The sequence below is a fragment of the Chinchilla lanigera genome, unplaced genomic scaffold, assembly GCF_000276665.1.
Source record: "Chinchilla lanigera isolate Chin_1 unplaced genomic scaffold, ChiLan1.0 scaffold00007, whole genome shotgun sequence".
NCBI lineage: Eukaryota > Metazoa > Chordata > Mammalia > Rodentia > Chinchillidae > Chinchilla > Chinchilla lanigera.
Window position 1 is genome coordinate 22580596 of NW_004955408.1, and position 13560 is coordinate 22594155.

Sequence of the window (13560 nt, forward strand, 5' to 3'; positions counted from 1 at the left end):
TGCTATAAGTAATGTGCTATGTTAGGCTGTCAGCAGTGTCATCTGTCCTTTTGCATCAAGGGCGTCACACAGAGTGACTGACCTAGACCATCTAGGTTGGGCTAAGTATACTCTGTGATGTTCATACAGTCACAAAGATCACTTAATGATGTATCTCTCAAAATGGGTCCTGGTTGTTAGGTAACCCATGACTATTTAATAATAACAATAGTTGTACTCCAATGTAACTCAGAAGCCATACTTTGCTCTTATACAGAGATTCTATGTGCAAGTTGTTTGACATGAAGGGTAAGGGTGATGCCAACCTTTAGATTTTAGATTCATAAGACAAAAATATAATGTGGACCTTACTGATCCAAGTGTAGTCATAGGGGACACTGACCTTTCTTGCAAATTGCTAAATGCACACTGATCCCTGGAACTGTTCATCCTCCAACATTTCAAAGGTTACACACCCATAAGACATTATTCAGCCCTGATCTAACACAGTCTGTGAAAATGAAAGAATATTACTTTAGTGCCAAAGCCCATAGATCTGAATTTCGAAAGAAGCATTCTTTGTGGGAGGATATGGGCTTCACCCCAGCTGTTTGGGAAATCTGAGAGCCGGAGGAAGATATGACTGTCAGAGAAGACACCTGATGAGTTCCAGAACTTCATTTCGGGGAAGTATTTCACAAGACTAACCAATATATCAAAAGTGGCTAAATACGCCAGCAGCATGTAGTGCATTGTGGGTGGGTTAATGGGATCATTTGTGGAAAAGCCTGGGTCCCAACGTCCTGCCAGACAGTAAAGAACTAAACAGAACCAGGAAAGAGTGTGCTTTTTAAATTCATTCTCCAAATTGAACTTTAATCCCTAGTGTGTCCCAGAAAGGACAAAGAAAGGGGCACATCTATGAACAGGACTGCATGAAGTTTTACCACCACGATAGAAAGAAATGGAGTTCTGACAATGTGCACTGAGAATGTCAAGCTCACCAAACATTCATTTCTTGGGCTTTGAGAAAACTTTGGACACACAAAATTATCTCCCAGAAATTATTGTATTTTTCTAACATTTCTTCGGACTGTTCTGGATCTTCTTCATTGTTATGAGGTCAGTCACTTCATAACTAAAGAACTTTAAAGATTATTGAAATTATGCACACTTTTCTACCTGGGAAAATCAATAAAACAATATGTGCTATATTTATTTTTCAGGATATAAATAAACCTATCTGTGACCTAGTAAAATATGAGAAAAACATGAGTTTTAGGAGTCTGTGTTCATCCAGTATAGCTCTTCCTCTAAGAAAACTTACTATGCATAACTTACCATTTACACAAAGTGATTAATTTAGCCAAGGATTCCTTATTTTATAGGCCTTTGCAGTTGAGCTACTTTTCATACCACGTTGTCTAGTGCATCTTAAATGCTTTATAGGGGCTAAGGTCTAGTGGCACGGTAGTAGAGCAATTGCCTTGCTTGTGTGAGACTGTGGGTTCCATCACCAAAAAATAATAAAATAAAATGCTTGCGTTGCAAATACAACATCAATACATAAATTGTCAGTGAAGAAATATTATTTTAACTGAGGAACACCTATATTTTAATAGGTGAGTGAAGTGATTAAAATTATAGAATGTATGAAATGTCCCAAAATACTCATTCAGTGTATGGTCCCAGGCATAATTTATCCCATATAAACTGATTCAAAAATGTTCAGCATTTTCCACTCAGTATTAAGAATAATAATTTTATTACAAATTACTTCCACCTCTCAGATCTGAGAGTTTATAGATTACTAATTTAAATTAATGAACTGCATTTAATAATAGAGATTTGAATGTGCTTTTTAAATTCATTCTTCAAATTTAACTTTAATCCCTTAGTATGTCCCAGGTTCTGTAGCACTTTCTGGGAGAAAATGCAATAGACAAAAGAGATATAGACCTTCTTTATCTTGAAAGAGCTTACAGTTTAGTGAGGAAGGCAGACATAAATTACTACAAACTATTATAGGTATTAGCAAGGAAGAGCAAAGAGTTCAATGAACTGTAGGCAGGGGACAAGCCCTAGGTTAGCAATCCCCAAAAGTGATCACAGAGTGAGTGGCATTAGAGCTGAGAAAATGCTCTTGATTATAAAGAATAACATTTAGTGACATTACACTAAAAGTCCATTAAAACCTCATTGAAGCCTCATTACCCTCAATTAAACTGGGTGCTTTCATTATCCCTTCTTGTACATAGCGAAACTGAGGTTTAGAAAGCCCAGTTAGCTGGTTATAAGTAACCACAGCTAGAAAGTAACAGATCCTGTAGTTTAACCTGGATGATGAGTCCAGAACATGTGTGTATGTATGTATGTGTGTATGTATTATGGTGCTGGGGATCGAACTCAGGGCCTTGCTCATGTTGATAGGCAAGTGCTTTACCCAAACTTCAACTAAAAGTTGCATCCCCAGGCCCCTTTATTTTGATACTACACTTGACCTTAGCCAAAAGGCCAAAAAGCGATGACCCCTTTACTTTGAGATGGTGTGTCATTAAGTTGCCCAGACTGGCCTTGAATGTATGATCCTCCTTAAGAAGGCGGCCACAACCTTATGAGCAGCTGGGATTACAGGCATATGCCATTGTGCTCAGTTTATATGTTATATTCAAAGCCATTGGTCATAGACTCTCTACAGAAATAAGGATGAGACAAGTGAAGTAGAGAAAGTATTCCAGATGAAGAATAACCATGATCTCGAACGACAAAGCATGCCAGTTATGAAAAATATGTGCACTGGGCTAAACCAGTGATGGCGAACCTTTTAGAGCTCTCATTGATACCAAAAGCTCACTGTGGCATGTGTACCATAGGTTCACCCCCACTGGAGTAATCTAACTAAAACTAGCAAGTAATCACCTCTCCCAGCAGAATCTAACTTCTATGTCAAAAACGATGCCCCATCATATAAAATATTTGGAAAGACTGTCACCTAGTGGCAACAGGCGAGATGCAGTTTACGGGCTGAATTACTAAACAGGTATATCCAGCTGCTTACCTGGGGATGATGATTTATCCCTTTCCTTGTCTATTGTGTGTACTCCCACATTGTTTTTTATAGAAATAAAATACAATAAACTAAGAATTATGACATCAAAGTAGCCACCACCTATTTTTTTTACTGAATTCACACACACACACACACACACACACACACAGTGACTGTTTCAAGCACTCAGAAAGACCTTAAAACTTAAAATCTTAAATTGTACACCATTCTTTTATGACTTGAATTAAATAAATGTAAGCCAACAGAGTAGGGATTGATATAATTCATAATTAGTGAATATGTTTTATTCAACAGTGAAGATTTGGGTCACTCTACTGGATATAGAATCCCAATTAGTTGTAATACTGTCAGAAAATAAAAGGGATATAAAACGGGTACTGAAAAGTAGGTGGTCATAAGCAACAACTGCAGTCTTGTAAATAGTTGCAAAAATTAGTGCTCTACTGGTTTTTATATATGTACATATCTTTAACAAGGGCAAGTACTGTTCTTTGCAGGTAAAAATTGTAAGTTATATAAGAATGCAGTGTTAATTCTAACTGACTAAAGTAATAAAATCACCTGAAAAAATTTTTTAAAGTGCCATGGGGAGGTGGAATCTGAAGCAGGGCCAAGAAAGGGATTCCACACTAGCTACTTCAACCCTTATTTTCCTGTGTTATTCACAAGGCTTCTTCATTTAGGAGAAACTTTTTCATTTTTTTATTTTAAAGAGAATAGTAGAAAAAAATAGCAAAATACAAACAAAACAAAGCAAGGACATTAAAAATGATACGGGATATCAAACCAAATTGTAGGGATTAACAGTGGTTGTTACATTACGTATTGTTATCTTCAACGAAGTTGCTCAGATTAGCAGATGTAGGAATGGAAGACTGATCAAACCATTAAAGGAAATAAGAAAATAATAATTTAAAAGAACATTAGAGACAACACATAGTTTCATTAGACAGGATGGTAGGAATTCACCAGTGGTTGTTATACTGCAAATTGTTGTCTTCACATAAATTGCTCAGATTACCAGACAGAAGCATGCAAAATTGGTCAAAATATATAAAAAATTTAAGCATTAACTGTTCCCCTCAGTAAACTACCAGACATCAGCAGTAGTTATGCCACTTACCTATATATATGTATATATATATATAATGCCTTAGTACTTTCTTTTTCTTCTTTCCCTCATCCCAGTTGTTCCTTCCTTTGAGCAATTTCTTTCCCTTTCATATTATCTACTGTACATTTTGGGTTTTATTTACTCTTTCATGTTCTTACAAATGGCCATACTCCCAAAATTATTATACAGATTCAATGCAATCCCAATTAAATTACCACGAGTATATCTCACAGATCTAGAGAAAACATTCCTAAAATTCATCAGGAATCAGAAGAGGCCTAGAATAGCAAAAGCAATCCTGGGCAACAAAGGAAAGGCAGGAGGCATCAAAATCCCTGACTTGAAAATTTTCATTTAACTTGGCATTTGTTCTCAAAGAATTCATCCTATCTCTGGAAGTGGGTAAATTTCAATGTTAGGCTCATAAAATCGTAAATGTAGAATGGGAACTCGACAAGCTTAGTACACTCAAACTCAGACACAAGTATTATTGAGTGTACTGGTTAGAACTCTTTATGTTGCAAGCAGAAGAAACCACAAATCAAAGGTGTCTGAGCAGTAGCTAAACAGTACAGGAATATCTCTAGCATCATGAAAGGCTGAATACTGGGCTCAAGTGGGATGATAAAGACTGTCTTCTCCCTCCCTATTTGTCACCTTTACTTTTGATTCCATTCTCAAGCTGACTTTTCCTCCATAAGCCCAAGATGGCAGCTGGAGGCACTAGGCTACAAAGTTTAACTACAGGGGATGGGTAGTCTGTTCAGGTAACCACAACAAAATATCACACTGGGTGGCTTAACAACATACTGTATTTATTTTCTCACAGTTTTGGAGGCTGGAAGTCCAAGACCACGTATCATCAGGGTTGTTTTCTGGTGAGGTCTTCCTCCTTTTGTTGCAGACCATTTGCCTTCCCTTCCTGCTATGTCCTCATATAGTCTTCCTTTGTGTGTACACTGGAGAGAGAGAGAGAGAGAGAGAGAGAGAGAGAGAGAGAGAGAGAGAGATTGTGTCTCTTCCTCTTAATATAAGGACACTACTGATATCAGTTCGGGCCCCACACTTATGACCATATTTAACCTTAAAGGCTGTACTGTTCAGCTTTCTGATTGATAATACCTGGCACCTATAGTTTAAAGAAAGAGAGACTTATTTTGGCTTATAGTCTCAGAGGATTCAGTCCATAGTTGGTTGGCTCCAAGACAGAAACATCATAGCAGAAGGGCGCAGCAGGATAAAGTTGCTTAGTTCATGGCAGCAAGGAAGGAAAGCCGGGGAATAGAGCCAGGGCAGAAGAGACAAGGGAGCACCCTTGATATAGACACCAAGGTCACACCTCCATGACCGACACAAACACATCTAGAAGTGTTCTTTATAGTCCCCTGGGTGGCTACCAAGCCAATCAAGTTGAAAATCCAACTTAACACAAAGGCCCAGTTACAAATATACTCCTACTGGGACTTAGGGCTTCACATTTCAATTTGTAAGGATACAGTTTGGTCCATAACAGAGGGAATTAACAAAATCCATTTTCCCAGGAGTTACAGTGAAAAAATTTCATTGGTTTAAATTTAATCACATACTCATCTTCAAACCAAGGACTATAGCCAAGATGTCAGTATCCTAGAGCTGAAGAGTAGAATCAATTGTAAAGTCTCCATGTAGCTGAAAATTAAAGGAAAGATGAATTATTCAAATAGTAATATAATGCTTTTGGCAAGATAAAAGGAAGACATTGATGCTGGGAAATTAACCAATAAATGTTCCCCATACTGGGATGGTACACCTTTGTTCCAGGTGAGGACTTCAACTATTTAGGGTGAAAAATAATATAGAAATAGGTCTCATTAAGAGGTAAAGGTGGTGCTAACATTGCAGACCCAGGAGAAACTACAGACTAGATTCGTTATCATTATTACTATTAGGCATTCAAATCTGCCTTATATAAGTACTGATTCTGATATCTAAACACCAGAGTGGAAGTTGTGTCAATTTAGTTTCTTGTCTCTTCATAGATGGCTGTTTTATTCCTCTTGCCAAAGGGACCTTATTCTCTTCCTATTCCATGGTTTGGGTCAATTCCAAATTCCAAATGTCTTCTCTCTCCCGAAGTCTCTTCTCCGTCTCAGCCATTGCACAAGCCTCAGTGACGACAACATTCAGTGTAATTTTCAAAACTTTATCCCCTATCATGTCATAGGAATCATGGGACTTTATTAATTGATTCACTTCTTATTTTCAGACTCTGTGTAACAATATCCTGAACTTGTTTTTGCTAGAGCTCAACAAAGACTAGCTTATAACTCTACTAAATGTGAGGGAAAAAAAATCTACGCCATCTTCTCAGCAAGAATTTATTGTTTGATAAATGCCTCTTCTACTAAACTCTGAGCTACCTGCTTACAGAAAGTCTTCATGACTTGTACCAAAAATAATTATTAAATTTGTGTCAAAATAAATACAGCCTTTCATTTCAAATCAACACTCCTTTCTGCACCATTTCTCATAACTAAAAAGACTAAAACAGTCACAACAAAGGAAAGATGACAAATGCACTATAACAATCTATCCCAGTTTTGAAGAGCTACAATATTAGAAATCATAATGGGGGGTCATGGTGGATTTTTGTTGTTGTCTCTCAATATTTAGAGTCCCTTCCCATGTCTGGTGTACCATTATTGTGTGAGGAAGTATTGTCCCATTTCTTATTATGTAAATTAAAAATGACAGGTGTAAGGTGAGTTTTGTTTTGTTCTTTTGACCTTTTGGTATTTAGAGTATGGTATGAGGACATCATTTGGATATGGGGATCTACACCTTGAACCGTGAATGAAAATGATAAGTTAACTTAAGAAAAAGAAATAATCTAGATTTCATTTCATTTATGACATCTAGATCTTAGTGATAGTATCAACAGCACCATATTCAGACTATTCCTAAAGAATGAGCTTAATTATGTCAAAAAGACAATTACAACAAACTTAAAGATCTTAATTAGTATTGACTTTCAATTCTTAAATCAGTCCTTAGAATGAGAAGAGATTCAAAGAGCTCCTCCCAGAAACTGACCAAGCAGTAGGTATGGATAGAAAACAAAACTGAGGCACAAAGACAGCTTGATAGATTATAGCTCAACATCGTGTTTGATTTGAATCAGCTGGCCGCCTACAACTGCCTGAAGCTCAGGTGCAGAAATGAAGGTTCAGTTATTTATTTGGTATTTACCATGAGTTATTCCATATTGGGCTAGCTTATTTGGCCCAATAAAGGAACCTAGCACAAACAATGACCTCCTTTAAGTCTTATTCAGCAATTATGATATGGGTATCTTCTGTGACTTAGCTGCTGCTGTCCTCTTCTCTTGAATGTGCTCCCCCTTAGTGCTGCAATCCTTCAAAGCTCTACCTGAACTACTTTCAAAGCTCTACCTGAAGTGGTTACTGAACTGCGAAGTTCTAAAGGAATATCTAGACAAAATAGACCTCTCCCTTCACATAATTCCTTTAGCATAGGGCATATACTGTCCAGATGGTATTTATATATAACCTTATAGTTATATACATTTGTTTTTAATCCTCTACTAATGCTGGAACATCTCCCAGATAGTACAGTTTATCACACCCTTAAGTTCCTTCCACTATGCCTAGAGTATAGTGATCACTCAACTAATGATATGTATGGGTGTGTGTGTATGTGAACTAAATCAGACACAGAAAGTAGCTACATGGTTTCTTTGATGGACCCAAAATACAATATTTTAAAGAGTAAAATAAAAGAAAGATGGTAGGAAACAGGGAGACCCTGTGGAGATGGAGAAAAGGTCTGTGAAAGGAGGATGGGGATAATTGGAGAGGTAATAAAAATCACCAAAATGGGATATATGTATGTGCCAATTCTCCAAAGGAGTATAATTATTACATATTACAAAAGTATACTTTAAAGAGGGGCCATTCTAAAAAAAAAAAAACAGAATTGGAAGAAACGTGAATGACAATGTAGGATTTTCCTTCTTTTGTGACAAAGGAGAAAAAAATTCAGATTTTAGTTTATCTAATTTTAGCTGGTAATGACTGGCCTAGGTTAGATGTCTTCCTGACCCCTGAATTGAGGAATCTTTGCTAAATGAAAGGAAAAACTGAATTTCCTTTATTTATCTGAAGCATGGAGGTGATTACAAGTGAATGAACATCTGGCTCATTTCAGCCCCAGGTAGGTCTGCTTGAAGGCATCACTGTTGCTTAAGACCCAGAGAAATCCTTTACAATCTGGTTATCTCTGTCAAGCAACTAAGAAGAAGAAATCAAGAAGAATGCGGTATCCCTAGACATAAACTAAAAACTCAGAATTATCAACACTGCAAGTGTCAGGCAAAGAAAGGACTAAATATGGACCAGTGGATTTTGCAAGATAAAAGTCATGGTGGGCAGTGGATGTAGTTCAGTGGTAGAGCATATCGTTAGCATCTGCATGGCTCTTAGTTCAATCCTCAGCCACAAGGACAACAAAATCACTGGTGACCTTGACAAGAACCATTTCACTGTATTGGTTGAGACTAAACTCCATTTGAAGTAAAGGAGGGAGAATAAAGGTAAGTAAATGGAGACAGTGCGTGCATTTTCTTTTTTGTTTGTTTATTTTATTTTTTTGAGACAGCGTCTCGTTATGCAGTTCAGGCTGGCCTTGAGCTCGCTTTGTATCCCAGGCTGGTCTCTAACTCGCAACGATCCTCCTGCCTCAGCCTCCTGAGTGCTGGAAGTACAGGCCTGCGCCATCGCGCTTGGTTGAGTGAGTGCATTTTCTCCCACATATTCTTTTAATAAATTGAAGCAAGTAAATGGAGCCATGGCTGACTGGGGTTAGAGAAGTTAGTATTTTTTTTGCAATGGAAGTCATTATAGCACGTTTATCTATTGCTAAGGAAGATCCAACAGAGAAGAAAAACTTGATAATGAACAAGCAAAGAGCTAGTACCAAGTCCTCAAATAGGCAAGCAAGATGGGCGCAGAATAGGATCCACATGCCAGTTGCTAGGGCTGTGTTAGCTGACTGTTACCTATTACTTTTTCTGACTGCTTGAACAGACATCAGGCTTACAAAATACTAAACACACATGCCCTCAAGAGCCTGGACTCTAGAACCAGACTGCATTAGTTCAAATTCTATAGCTATCACTAGGACAAGTCATTTTTCTTCTTGGGGTTTTGTTTTCCTCTGTAGAAAAGGAGGGGTCCTGATGTCCATCTCTTAGAGCTTTTGGGCTTTCATGAGATGATTCTGGTAAAAGCACTGTACTGGTACAACGTACACACACACAAAGTGCCATAATAACTGTCATTCTGTCCCGTAACGGTAACTGTGATTCTGCCACATAAGGCTTTTAGGTACTGTCACCGATTCGGGCTCCGGGAATCGTCAGCCACCAGAGGGAAGCGCCTTCAGAGAGCACGCCGGCCAAACTCATGGCAGGGTGGACAAGGCGGATACAATGGCACCGATCGATGGCGATCCTGTACTCGCTGACCTACTGACACTGTTCCTCCACAGAGCCCTATTGTAAACAACAAACAAAACCCCAACTAGAAAACGCCCAAGAAAACAAGCCTCAGTAAACTAGAACCAGGCAACCCGATCTACGCTTGCGCCAAACCTAGAGCTCTTCAATTGCGCGTGCGCAGTCCCTGTCCTAGGCGGGGCACTCCAGAGGCGGGTTTCAGTGTTTTTCTTCTAAGAGACGCTGGGGCGGAGTGTCTCGTGAGAAGTGCTAGTTCTCGCGGGAACTGCATTCAAAAAGCCCTGGCGCTTACCGGAGACTCTCGGAATGAATGGGAGGATGTTTCTTTGGTGAGGTAGGGTTAGTGAATGTGGCCGTCCTGAGCTCTCACCTGGACCCACAGGCTGCAGCAGCTAGAGGAAGGAGTGAGGAAAGAGGTGAGGGCTAAAGGCCTGGTAGGGGTGGTTGTGGAGAGGATGGGTGGAGGAGGGCGGGGTTGAGCGGGGCCTAAGTAAACCTGGGGCCTGGGTCTCAGTGGATCATTAGTCGGAACTTTCCCTCCCGGAACTCTTAATTCTTAGAAGTCGGCTTCCTTGCCGGCCTCAGTCTCGAGATGGACCTTCTGGCTGCTTTCCGGGATTCTGGATAAATATAGTTAGCTGCTTGAGCCTCGCAGTGATTACCAAGGTCTGCGTCGTCCAGTACGGTAGCCCCTGGGCCCTGCGGCGGCCAAAATTAAATGCCGCAAATGTGAAATTCAAACCGAATTTAAAGACAGTATCCAAAAAGTAGAGTCTCAATTTTTGTAATGATTACGGATCAAAATTATATTTTGGATTCGTTAGGGCTAAATAAATTAAGACTTACTTTTTCATGTGTTTATTTCGTTTACTGTGACACTTAGGAAATTGTAAATTACGTATGTGACTCGCGTTATATTTCTGTTGGACACAGCTGCCCCACCCTGTGTCGGATTCTGGCCTAGGTACAGTACTTGGCATCAGTTGTCAGCTTTACTATTCTCCACAACTCTGTTAGATGCTGTTGCCCTCCTTGCTTTAAAGGTGATGAAACAAAACGTTAAATAACTTGTTAAAATTGATGCAGCCAGTGAGTGGTGGAGGTAGGATAAGAACTGAGGCAGATTGACTAACAGAGCTTCCGGTCTTTTATATGCTTTATATATGCTGTGCTTTGAGAGGAAGGACAGAAAGTGATTGGAGCACTAGGGGTTGGTTCCATCTCATTTAGCCTCTTAGTAGCTGATAAGCCTGCATGTGTTAATCTTTCTGTGCCTCCTTAAGATTGCACGTACTAAAATGGGGGATGTACTTTCTACCTTGCAAGGTTGTTGAAAAGATTGCATAAAATCATGTCTGCAGAGCTCTGTGCACAGTGTATGGCACGTACTGCTCTACTTGTTAAGCTGTTGCTGTCTCTCTTTGCAGGTTGATAGACTGACTCTTTTTCATCTTTTAGATCTTTGCAGGGAAACCCCTCTTGTCCGTGTTCTTTTCTACCCTGTCCCACCCTCTAATCCCACTAGATTAGGACGTTTCCCCCATTTTATAGCCTCAGATTGCACTATAAATCTCTCCCCTTTGGTCTTTTCACACTTATAACTTTACAAGTCAATTATTTGATTTAATACCTTTCTATTAATAGACTAAGATTCAGGAAGACAGTGATATTATTGTCTAGTGTTCGAGTCACCGTGATTTCTTCAGCACTAGCACAGTATCTGACAACAACAGAAATTCAAGTAAATCTTCTGAATGAATAAGAACTGATGTTGGGGTGTTTTTACATATTCCCCTGTGATATGCCTTTAGGTTAACTCCATTTTTGCTTTGGTAGATGGAAATGATGGTATTCTTTAAATTTAGGTTTATCAAGAGAATTAAATGAGGTAGTGTATTTGTCACACTTGGCTTGGCAAGTGGTAAATACTCAGAAGTTACTAACCATGGAACAGTTGTTTGGCTCCATAGTGTGCAGGCTCAAAAAATTTTTTTTGAATCTTGTGTTTTAAAACAGTAAATACAAGGCCTGGATAAACTAGTACCTTTTTTTTTTTCTCTCCTAAACTCCTGTATCTCCTCTCTCACGTTTGTTCCTAAGTCAGTGATAAGTTGAAATATTTAGACAGTCATTTAAACATTTTTCCACCACTCTACCTAGTTATGAGCATTTGTACTTGGATGCTTTGCTTTTTCTTACTTTGGATGAAATACCCGTGTTTCACTCCCTGTACATTAGATTTCCTTGTCTTTAATCAGGGATGTCACTGTTGTAGTTCTCAAGAGTCTCCTACATCATCAGTTTTTCTTTTGGATTTATCTCATGGTTACAAACATGTTGTCAATATTTCCATCTTAAAATTTAAAAATCCAAGGAAAACCTGCCTCTACTTTTCTAGCTACAGCTCCATCTATCTGCTCTTTGCAGCTAAACTGTATATGCTGTGCCTCTCATCTCTTGCCATTCTCCCTCAAACCCATTCCAGTCATGCCTTCACCCCACCTTTCTGTCAGAACCTTTCTTGGGGTGACCATGTATTGAAATCCATTGGGCAATTCATAGTTCTGATCTAATTTGACTTAGCAGGAGCATTTGGGATGATTGACCACTCCTATTTTCTTAAACTTTATTGGCTTCCAGGACAGCACATACTCAATTTTCTTCCTCCTTCACTGGTAACTCCTGGGCATATTTTGCTGTCTTTGTTCCCATGTCCAGACAGGGCTCAGTTCTTGGTCCTCTTCTCTTTAATACTTCTCATCCTCAGATGATAGGACTTACCCTAGACCTCTCTCCTCATACTTTAACTCCCTACTTGATATCTTTCATGCACAAAATACGAAGTTCGATTTTTTTTCTCCTTAAAACATGCTTTACATAAATGCCTCAACTGAAGGGCAACTCCATTCTACTCATTGCTGAGGGCAGAAGTTTTGGAGGCATTTTAAATTCTTTTCCTTTCTCACACATGCCACATTCCTTCTGCCAGAAAAATCATTTTGGGTTCACCTTAAAAAATATGTGCAGAATCTAGCCATTTCTTCCTGTCTACTAAGCTGCCACCCTTATCTGAGACATTGTCTCAAATGATCTCTGCTTCAAAGTTTGTTTCCTCCTAACTATCACAACAGGGAAATGATCATTTTAATTTTGGTCAGATCCTCTACTCCAAACTTTGGAGTGACCTTTTATTTTATACAAAGTAGAAACCACGCATTGCTTATAGTGAGCTGATCTGCCCCCCACATGCCTTTTGTTTTGTTTGTTTTGTTTTGTTTGAGACAGGGTCTCACTATGTAGTTTAGGCTGGCCTTGAACTCACTTTGTAGACCAGGCTGACTTGAACTCACAGCAATCCACCTGCCTCAGCCTCCCTGGTGTTGGGATTATAGGCATTCACCACCACGACCACATACCACTCCTCCTTTTATCTCTGACCTAAATTCTAGTTCACTTCTACCTTAGGGTTTCCCATCTGCCTGGAGCATTCTTATCCTAAAAAAATGCATAGCTAATTCTCTCACCTCTGACTCCTGATTGAACTACCCATCTGTTTTGAGTTATTTTACCCTGTTCTGTTGCTGTTTTTTAATTTCCATTTTCTAATGTATTTCATTAATATGTTGTTGCTTACTCTTTGTCTTCCTTTCCTGGAAGGTAAGTTACGTGAAGGAGGAAGTTTTTGTCAGTTTTATTTTTTAAAGAACCTGAAATGCTCAGAATGGAGCCTAGCAGGTAAGGCATTCAAGAAACACTTGAAAGCATAACTTCATTGACTTGAGATGTGAAGAAATACCATAGTAATGGCCTGGTGCCTTTTGAAGGCAAAGCTGAGTTTCAGTTTGGCTTAAGAGAAAAGAGGCCAATAAGAAAGGAAGATGA

The 13560-nt window shown here is 39.0% G+C and overlaps 1 protein-coding gene and 1 long non-coding RNA gene across 4 annotated transcripts in view; one reads left to right on the top strand and one right to left on the bottom strand.

Moving 5' to 3' along the window:
• Nucleotides 1-4971: 4971 nt before the first annotated feature.
• On the bottom strand, nt 4972-10051 carry LOC102014216. The gene is made up of 3 exons (XR_001231743.1): nt 9971-10051; nt 5750-5831; nt 4972-5122 (listed from the first exon to the last, which is right to left on the bottom strand). It is a non-coding gene; the product is annotated as an uncharacterized LOC102014216 (long non-coding RNA).
• The window catches only part of Spdl1 (spindle apparatus coiled-coil protein 1), a 28695-nt gene continuing 25013 nt past the window's right edge, over nt 9879-13560 (top strand). For 2 of the 3 annotated variants that reach the window (XM_005376308.2, XM_005376307.2), the window contains exon 1: nt 9879-10094. The gene's annotated coding sequence lies outside the window, so the exon portion shown is untranslated. The remainder of the gene's footprint in view (nt 10095-13560) is intronic. The other variant, XM_005376306.2, reaches the window with a different exon arrangement.